Genomic DNA, 9,281 nt, shown 5'->3' with positions numbered 1-9,281 from the left:
CCCCCCAAAAGAGCAAATGTCTATCCCAACAGAGTGTAGCCTTCTTGAGATCACAGATGCACAGGTGAGAGCTGCCCTCTCCAATGCAAAAAACACAACATCAATGGGACCAGATGGTGTCCCGGGCTGCGTCTTACATGAGCTCCAAGAAAAACTAAACCCTCATATAAAGTCACTGTTCAATCTCAGCCTTACTACAGGATATGTACCCAAGGAATGGCGTACAGCAGCAGTGGTCCCACTCCACAAAGGTGGTGCCACAACAGACCCCGGAAACTATTGCCCTATAAGCCTGACTAGCCTGGTCTGCAAAGCTATGGAGCGTATCATCATGGAAATCATAAACAAAGACATTGGGAACCTCCAGACACTGGATCCTACCCAATTCGGCTTTAAGTGCAGATCTTGCCTCTTGAATCTGGTCGACTTCTTTGAAACAGTTACCAAAGCCATAGATGAAGGGAAGGTAGTCCACACAGTCTACCTGGACCTCGCAAAAGCCTTCAACACAATACCCCACTCGGGCATCATAAATAAACTCACCAGCTTAAATATGAACCCCTATGTCACAAGATGGGCTGCAAACTGGCTCAGGGATAGAACCCACATGGTCAGAATAGCAGGTGCCATGTCAGACTCTAAACCAGTTACAAGTGGCGTCCCACAAGGCTCAGTCCTGGGACCTCTCTTGTTCGGTATATATTTCTCAGAGGTACAGGCTAACACGGGTGGACTATGGATGACCAAGTTCGCAGATGACTGCAAACTGGGTGCCATAATCGACCCTCTGGCTGACACAAGCATCCTCCAAAAGGGTCTCACAGAGACGGATAACTGGTGCCAGAGCCATGGCCTAAAGCTAAATGCCAAAAAGTGCATAGTCATCCCCTTTGGGAAAAACAAAGTGCCCACAAATTACCACATAGGTGGTAATCCATTAAGTACGGAAGAAGTAATTAGGGACTTGGGGATCCAAGTAGATAGCAATCTCTCCTTTGACAATCACATTGCCAAACTGGTTAGAAAGACCCTCTATATAGCCCACCTTATCATGAAAGGATTCACATCTAGGTCAAGAGAGGTCATTGTGCCCCTCTACTCATCACTTATCAGGCCCATAATTTAATACAATGCCCCATTTGGGATGTACCTTACCTGACACCTGCAGCAACTGGAAAGACCCCAAAAGTACCCCACCAGGAGGATCAAGGGGCTCAAACAGATGCCCTATGTAGCTCGGCTAAAGAAACTCCTGCTCTACTCAGTTGTGTACTGCCTACTCAGAGGTGATCTGTGTTGACGTATAATGCCATGTCCAACCCAGAATTAATGGACATGCTTCACCTCAGTAAATCCAAATCCCTTAGAGCTACACGCTCCAGGGACATGAACCTCAACACAGAAATAAATAGGACATGCTGGAGGGACAGATTCATATCCCAGAGGCTCCCCTCACTCTGGAACAAATCCATGTTAGGCAGAGCCCCTCACTGACCCTCTTCAAGAGAAATCTTGATGAGTGGATGGGAGATCATAAGTTTACCCCGGGATCTCTTCTGTGTCCCTGCTTGACAGAAGTACAGTAAACTAACCTTAAAATGGCTACCTTCTGTGACCTACTATACAGAGGCACAGTCAACTAATCTAAAAGGGTGGCAAAAGCCAAACACACTCTGGCTAGGCTTATAAATGCCCTAGGGCAGATAGCCTAGTATCAACCTATGAACCTATGAACCAACCTATGTTCTCTCACTTCAGTTTTGTTTCTCAAGTCACCACCTCTCATACCTAACTTCACAACCTCCAAAACAAAAAAAAATTAAAGGTATGTTGTTGCCTTTCTGTATTGGATGGAAGCCTTCTATCTTATCAGTTGGAGTGGTAAGCACTAGGTAGCCTATCTACTATAAGAGGAGTGGTTTCTGGCTCAGAAATTGTAGTTTATTGAATGTTTGGGCAGTTTTTCCATCCCTTTCAACTTTCTGGCTTATAAGCCTGCATTTGCATGGGTTTGCACTTGTTTAAGCTCCGCTCAGCGGCACCGAGCTGAGGTAAACTATTACTGGTGCTAGAAAGTCTGCTCTTTAGTTTTTTCCCTTAGATATTGCTAGTTCTTTCTCTCTGCACTTCAAATAGCCTAATCGCTTTGCACTTCAACAGGTTTTTGTAGCAATTATTATAGCACACCTAAGAGCCATCACACTAGTCACTCTTCACGGAACTAGCTCCAGTACTTAGTAGTTATGACCACCCCTCCTGGCATGATTAAAGGACAGTTCCCTGTGATTTCTGCTATTAACCTGGTGCACTTGGGCATTCAGAGGCAGTGTAGCAACTGCCTCATGTACACAGACATCCCTCTCCTCTTACCTCCCAACACTCAGACTTGTGAGAGATGCACTTATATCACCAAATTGGAAGCTATGCACTATTCAGCCAAGACCGGACTAGCTGGTCAAGAGGAGAAGGTCAACACCTGCATCACACCGCATGGAACTCATAGACCTCCAGAACACCCATTATCACAGCTCTTACATAAAAACACAAACCACACACCCACCTTCGCGGAGGCACTCAATAGAAATTTACCCAAATAGCAGAGACCTCCAAGACAGAAATGCACTCGACCACCACAACACAGCACAAACCACAGGACACACAGCTCACCTCCACAGTGTGCCCCTCAACCTAAGCCCCTACGGCTAAATACCTTGCCCAATACACTAATCATGGGTGACTCCATAGTGCAGCACACAGATGTCCCACTCACTAGGTTGAATAAGGAGAAGGTAACAGTCAGCTGTCTATCAGGTGCCAGAATCCAACACACAGCACATTCACTCAGGTCACTCCACAGCAAGTGCAAGTATGACTCTATCATTGTCCATGTGGGTGTGAATGACCCGAGACTGACCTCCCTGGGCTACATGAAAAGAGGCATGGTGGAGCTCTCGGATTATGTGGTCCAGGCAGGTATGACACTAGCACTGAGCAGTATCCTACCATCACCCAGAATGATACTGCAGTACAAACAGAAAATGATGTTTCTGGTGTCATTCTAAGGGGATCCAGTATCTGTCTGCTTGAGATGACATGACTGGCAAACCTCGATGCTTTGCCAGAGATGGCCTGCATCTGTCACCCCTGGGTTTCTGGGTACTGGTTAAGGCTCTTGCAACCCCTACAGTGCCCTTTTTAGGTGGTGTTCCAAAGACCTAATTACCACTGTAACAGCTATAAATAAATGCAGTCTGAGGGTCATGCTGCCCAATGCTAGAAGTCTAAATCTCAAGATGCACTCATTCGAAGCATTCCTCAAAATGGAGAACAGTGACATTTGTGCTGTAATGGAGACCTGGTTTAAAGCGGCAGAAAGCACCCCTGCACAACTAGGCTATAACTCATTCCACACCTTTCGCCCCCAAAACATGGACCGAAGCTCTAAAAGCAGTGGTGTCTCCATTTTCATAAAGAATATGCACACCTCCAGACTAGTAGCCCAGCATAATGCATCTGAAATACTTCAGGTACAACTAACATTGGGTAAGATGGTGTTCCAGGTCATAGCCTGCTATAGGTCCCCAACATGTCCCTAGACTCTCACTCCACATTCCTAAGCACCCTGGAATCTATCAAGGTCCAACCCAACACTCACATAATAGGAGACTTCAACTACCCCTCCATCAACTGGAAAACTACTCAAGCACCAATGCACTGGCCCAACGCTTCCTGGAATTCATCAGTTCCAATGCCCTGGACCAGTTCATTCTTACCCCCACTACAGGAAGCAACATCCTTGACCTGGTTATTACTAACATGGGCAACCGTTGCTATACAGATTAGATCTGATCACAAACTAATCACCATGGAAATCCACATCTCACCCACACCCCCCCCGCAAAGGTATCCACCATGAAAAACTTCTCCAAAGCTGACTTTGGACTCCTAAAAACAGAGATGGCTAACTTCACAGCACCCATGACAATGGAAAATAGATGCATGACTGCCAAATCATACACCAGTGCACTGTACGAACACGTACATAAATGCATGGAACTAGCCATACCCAACAGAACCAAGATGCTCTCCTCTAAAAACAAGGAAGCCAGTCTGGTGGTCCCCTGCCATTAATAAACTCTGCAACAGAAGGAAGAAACTGTTGCAGAAACAGGTGAAGTCCCAAGACTGGAAAAATTCCCTTATTAGCCTCAACAAAAAGTTGAGATCCCTCATCAAAACCACTAAAAACAACCACAAAGCCTTCTTTAGTTATATCAAGAATCTCCATGGCAATACTCAGATTTGCTCTGAGTTACTGCACAATGGTACATTCTATACTGAGCCAACAGAAATTACCAACATACTGGCTGACAGATTCAGTGCCAGCTTTAACCCCCCCCACAGGACCAATCGCAATACCAGAAGAATGCCAGGTATCCTGTATTACTGCAGCACAGGTTAAACCTCCGTTGTCTAAGGCCAAGAATACAGCTTCCATGGGACCCAACAATATCCTTGGTTGTGTTCTACATGAATTACAAAGTGAACTGGCACCACATCTGTGTTCACTCACAGGCTCACCTCAGGCTTTGTCCCTACCAAATGGCACACTGCTACAGTCATCCCTCTCCATAAAGGAGGAGCGACTACAGACCCTGGAAATTATCGCCCCATTAGCCTGATGAGTCTGATATGTAAGGCTCTGGAGCACATCATCATGGACCTAATTAACAAGGATACAGGGAATCTCAAAATTCTAGATCCCACGCAATTTGGTTTTGTGAAAGGTAGATCATGCCTGCTCAACCTGGTTGACTTCTTTGAGTCAGTTACCAGAGCGGTGGATGAAGGTAAGGCAGTTTATACAGCCTACCTCGATCTGGCCAAGGCCTTTGATATCATTCCTCACTCAGAAATTATTGATAAACTCACCAAACTAGGCATCATCCCCTGTATCGTTAGGTGGGCTGCAAACTGGCTCACAGATAGAACACACAGTGTGAAAGTAGTGGACTCCGAGTCAGACTGTCGACCAGTCACGAGTGGAGTCCTACAGGGATCGGTCCTAGGTCCTCTCCTGTTTGTCATTTATTTCTTATAAGTCCAGGCCAACATGAAGGGACTCTGGCTGACCAAATTTGCAGAAAACTGCAAGCTGGGAGCCATTATTAACTCCTCAATTGATGCAGACGTCCTACAGAAAGGCCTCCTTGAGACCAATGACCGGTGTCAAAACCATGGCCTTAAGCTTAATGCCAAAGAATGCATAGTCACCCCCTTTGGGAAAAACTCAGTTCCCACTAATTACCACATCTATGGGAGCCCACTGAACACTGAAGGCGTTATAAGAGATCTGGGGACACAGGTTGATAGTAATCTCTCTTTCGACCACCACATTGCCACTGTGGTCAGAAAGTCCTTCTATTTGGCACATCTCATTACCAAGGATTTTGCATCCAGGAAGAAAGAGGGCATCATTTCTCTCTACTCCTCCCTCATTAGACCAGTCATAGAGTATAATGCCCCATTTGGCATCAAGTACAATGCCCCATTTGGCATCAAGTACAATGCCCCATTTGGCATGTACCTCACTAGACAACTGCAACAGCTGGAGAGGCCACAAAATTACCTCTCAAAGAGGATCATAGGCCTTAAACACATGTCCTACATGGACAGACTCAAAAAACTCCAGCTATTGTTTGTCTCATATCGTCTACTAAGAAGCGATCTCTGCTTGACTTACAAAGCCATGTCTGACCCAGCTCTGTTAGAAATACTACATCTAAAGAAATCCCAATCCCTCCACATCACACGCTTCAGGGACCTCAACCTCATTACCACAATCAACAGAACATGCTGGAGGGACAGTTTCATAACCCAGAGACTACCCATGCTCTGGAATAGATTTCCCATACATGTCAAGCAGAGCACCTCACTAGCCCTCTTCAAGAGGAATCTTAATGAGTGGATGGGAAATAGAAAGTTCACCCCGGGGATCACTCCAGTGGCTCTACTTGATAGAGGTACTGGAAACTAATGATGGGCGGCACAATGCCAGGGCACTTCTATGGGCTAGGCTTGTAAAGGGCCCAGGGCTATTAGCCTAGTACACACTTATGAACCTATGAACCCTAAGGCAGAAAGATGTGTAGCTAGAGCATTGCTGGTCTTATTATGTCTAATGTCTCTGAGGTGTTCTAAAATCCTGTCCTTCAAACAGTGATTCATTTTTCCAATATAGAATGCATAACAGCATTCACAGAAAGCAGAATGTACAGTATCTGGCGCTACTGATTTGACAGGATCTATAATTCGTATCAATTCCAGTGTCTCACTTAACACTGATTCTACACATGCTCAACCTCTTTTTTCTTTACCAGATCCTCTCCCCATTACAACAGGGCAATGGTAGGGGAGGTCTCAGAGCCGGTCGAGGAGAGGCTGGGTCCACTACAAACAACAATCAATGGAGAGATTTACGTGGATGGTAACTCAGAGCAGGACCTGAATGACCAGGTTTTTAACATCTCTTCTGTTGAGCTTACTCCAGAACAACTTAATGTACTGAATAAAAAAGTCTTTCTTTTGTTCCTGCCCAGAGATCAGATTTGAGACAGGTATTAACTGATTTATGGTTATTTACACGTAATTTATCTCTTTCTTTGATGTTTCAGGATATGGATGATACTTGATAGACGTTTGTTAAACAGAGTACGTTCATTCCTGAGAAACATCCAGTTATAAAAGCTTTTACTGCAGTTTGTGACGAACAGATCAGGACAGCTTTGACAGCTGATCATTCTGCTGCTTTTCATAATCTTTCAGAGACAGAAGTGCAGGTGTTACGACAGCTGAAATACGTTCAGCCGACGAGGGAGGGGGAATTGTTGTTATGGATAAGACATTTTATTTAGCAGCTATGGAACAACTTTTGAGTAATGAATGCACATCAACAGATTTCTAAATCCCAGTTGACGGCCATTATTGATAGCGTTTCAGTTTTGTTTTTTGATTTAATGGTGGCTAATATTTATTTATTTAACATTTGTTAACCGCGGAAAGTCCGACTTCGAACGGAGCCAATTTTCAGTGGAGGCCCGGGGAGAAACGCTCCAGATGCATGTCTTTGTAACATGGGAGGAAACCGGAGCACCCAGAGGAAACCCACACGAATGCAGGGAGGACATGCAGACTCCACACAGAAGTAACCCCAGCCGTTAATCCAACTAGAGAACCCCTTCCTGTGAGGTGACAAATCTACCGCTGCACCACTGCGCCGCCATAATATGGCCACAGAAGATGTGTTGAAGTATTTTTTTGTGGAATTTATGGTTGTTCCAATACTTTATGGGCTTCCAAAAGTTCATAAAAGTTTATCCCAACCCCCCCCCATGTGTCCTATATTATTGAGCAGAGGCTGGAATACAGAGTCTATGTCTATTTATTTGGAAAAGACACATGGACCAGTACTAGATAATGTCAACTCAGTTCAAAGAGACACTGAAGATTATTTGCAGGATCTTTATAAACTATTAGTCATTTATCGAATACCCAAGATCTTGTTTTTGTTACACTAGACATCACTTCTTTGTTTACTGTTATTCCAAATACCACAGGTATTGAAAATGCTAGACATTTTTTCTAACAACATGCTAATTTTTCTAATGTGAAGGTTGATTTGATTTGTATGCTTTTGGAACTGGTTTTAGAGAACAATGCTTTTGTTTTTGGTGAACAGTACTATCTGCAGCAGGTTCAATTCTCGGCTGGAGCGCCTTGTGTGGAGCCTGCATGTCCTCCCCGCGGTCAAGTAGCGTTCAAAAGACATGTGTGAATGGGCATGCCTTCATTGAAGGTTGAGCATCGAGCTGGCACCTCAAAAATCTACTGCCAATCAGTAGCGAACTGGAGTTCCGCTGTGGCAACCCCTAATCGGGAAAAGTCGAAAGAAAAACATCAACAACTATCTACAGAAGGTTGTTGTAGCTATGGGCACAGAGTTGCAAATAGCTATGCTTAACTTGTGTTAGCATACTGGGAATATGACAAGGTTTTATGTAACAACGAGTTTACCAGACATATTGTTTACTATAAAAGCTTTGCTGATGATATTTATTTGCTGTGGAGAGGCACCTGTGAGTCATTAAAGGAGTTTATTGAGTTTATGCAGAGTAGTACTGATTTTTTAAAGTTTAGTAGTCATTTTTCCTGTGAATCTATAGACATTTTAGATATAGCAATTACCAGAGATGAGTTAGGTAGGTTTAAGACGGATGTATATAAGAAGTCTTTTAAAAAGAATTCTTATTTACATAAAAGCAGCATGCACCCTAGGCACATTCCTAGGAATGTGCTTAGAGGGCAGGTGTTTCGAATTATGCATCTCCATACAGAAGAAGATTCTTTAGATGAGGCTCTGAAGGAATTAAAGAATTCCTGAAATGAGGTTACAAGGCCAGAGAGATTGACTCTTGCATATCTAGTGTGAGGTCTGAAAGAGCCAGTAAAGCTAGATATTAAGTAAGGAGGGTGTGGGGGGCACAGCCCCCCACATAATTGTAGTGTATTCACTGTCATATGAAGGTGTATCCATTAAAAATACATTGATAGATATATGTTTGGTAAAAACTATTTGCAAAATGTGGGGGGCTATGCCCCCACCCCCCCTTACTTAATATTCTCACTCCAGGGTTGCACTGCAGTGGGGCAGGGGCTATATTTAATTTTCGACCAAATGAAATTTGACCAAATGTGCTTTCAGTCAAATGGGCTTTCAGTGTAGTGGACTGCCTGAAATAATTTATATATATATATATATATATATATATATATATATATATATATATATATATATATATGTGTGTGTGTGTGTGTGTGTGTGTGTGTGTGTGTGTGTGTGTGTTTGTGTGTGTGTGTCCTCAAGATGATGACATTATCAGTGTGTGACAAGTTTGCATAGTTTGCATATCAGGAATGTTTGTAAGTCAGAACAGTGTAAGAAACTTCTCTGTATGGAAGATTTTCAGTCCATATATCTCTAGTTAATCACTGTATATTAATCAGATCAGACAAAAGTAGTAGAAGTAGTGAACTTAAACTCGTCTTAAGTAAAAAAAAAAATAAATAAAAAATATATAAATGCACAGAATTACTAAGTATTTGAAAGTAATCCAAGCAAGGATGGCAGTTTGTTTCCAGTCAAAAATCCTTTTTATTTATAGCAGACTGCCTGCCTTGCTGTGAGGCCACAACGCTACCGCTGCACCCGTCCACTTATGACA

The sequence above is a fragment of the Protopterus annectens genome, chromosome 2.part1 (genome assembly GCF_019279795.1).
Source record: "Protopterus annectens isolate FY-2018-M chromosome 2.part1, PAN1.0, whole genome shotgun sequence".
Lineage (NCBI taxonomy): Eukaryota > Metazoa > Chordata > Ceratodontiformes > Protopteridae > Protopterus > Protopterus annectens.
The sequence above is the reverse complement of the archived record's forward strand: the minus strand, read 5'-3'. Positions refer to the sequence as shown.